Source organism: Caretta caretta, chromosome 1, assembly GCF_965140235.1.
Source record: "Caretta caretta isolate rCarCar2 chromosome 1, rCarCar1.hap1, whole genome shotgun sequence".
Lineage (NCBI taxonomy): Eukaryota > Metazoa > Chordata > Testudines > Cheloniidae > Caretta > Caretta caretta.
The window spans coordinates 182,135,076-182,136,544 of NC_134206.1; positions in this window are offsets into that span (position 1 = coordinate 182,135,076).

Sequence of the window (1,469 nt, forward strand, 5' to 3'; positions counted from 1 at the left end):
TCATTTAAGATTATCAGTGGGTATTTACATTTGCTTAGTGTTAACTGGTAAGGATAGTAAAAATTATAGACGTACCAAAACATGCATAGAAGCAGCCCCAGAATTCTGGGGAAGTTCCAGTCTAGATCTGAACTTTGAGGCTCAAGCCCATCCTTCTGAGTGACAACATTACCTCATTTAACCAATTCAAAAGGAAGACATGGCAACACCAATCTTTCCCTGCAGGAATGGGCATGGGGAAAAAAGAATCTACTGCTCCATATAGATGTAGGAGGAGGGAAAGAGAAGACTAACTAAAGAAATTCCCATTGAGACAATTCCCACCGTTTGCAGAAGGCTTGTTTCCATGAAACCTGAGGCATGGAAACATAGGAGAACCAACGTCCCTACCTTCACTTTAAGGGGCATATGGAACTATTTCTTCTCCATTTCCTTAGTGCCCAAGATTGCATGTAGCATGTATCCTACTCCCTTGTCTCACTCACAAGGATTCCTTCTCCATAGAAAGAAATGCTGAGGAATCACTGTGGCAATTCTGACCTGCAGTGGGAAGGAGAAAGGGAAGTCATTGACAATTTCTCATTGTGTCATTGTTGAGACCAAGAAACTAGTGCATAGCAAGTGAAAATTCTGCTTCCACTTGTCCGCTGTGGTGTTTTTGTGTGATGTAGTCATTTTGGCCAAGATCCCAGGCTTGTTCAAATTCTATGACTTCAGGAAGGAAAGAGTTAAAGGTCTTGGCTGGAACCCAGGATACCTAGGTCCAAATTCCAGCTGTGCCATGGACTCCCCATGGACAGGTCACTTATCACAGATACCACAGATCACCTGTACCACAGATCACCTGTAGACAACACTACTTCCTTTCTCCCACACTTAGCCTGTCTTGTCTATGTAGGTTTGAAGTTCTTTGGACCCTGACTCTGTGTTTGTACAGTACTTCCCATAATGGGCCCCAAGAATGTACTGTATTGTCTTAGAAGTGTGGGGGATCTATGTGTGGAATGTACTACTGTTGCAAATTTTAAAACAGTGCTTTATAGCAAAAATATTATAACAGGGTATCAGTGTAACAATATCTGCACTTAAACAATATCAGTAGCTGTTTGGGAACGGGAGGTCATTGGGAAAGATTATTGCATCTGCTTACGTTTAAAAAAAAACAAAAACAAGAAAGGACTGTCTGAAGAGGAAAAAATGAAATATTTTTACTTAACCACCCTAAAAATCAGCTCTGAATTTATTTTTCATATTCAAATTCTCTTATCTCCATTGCTGTGACCAAATGCACCCTTGTATTCACACACAACACATTATTGTAATAATCTTTCTACAACATATACCTTGTGCTGTATCATTTGAAAGCCAATAACTCACTGATCAATAGTATCATGATTAAATATATGTAGCAACATTATATGTAAATATATACACAAGCTAAAATCATGACTATAATGTGTTTACCAGAC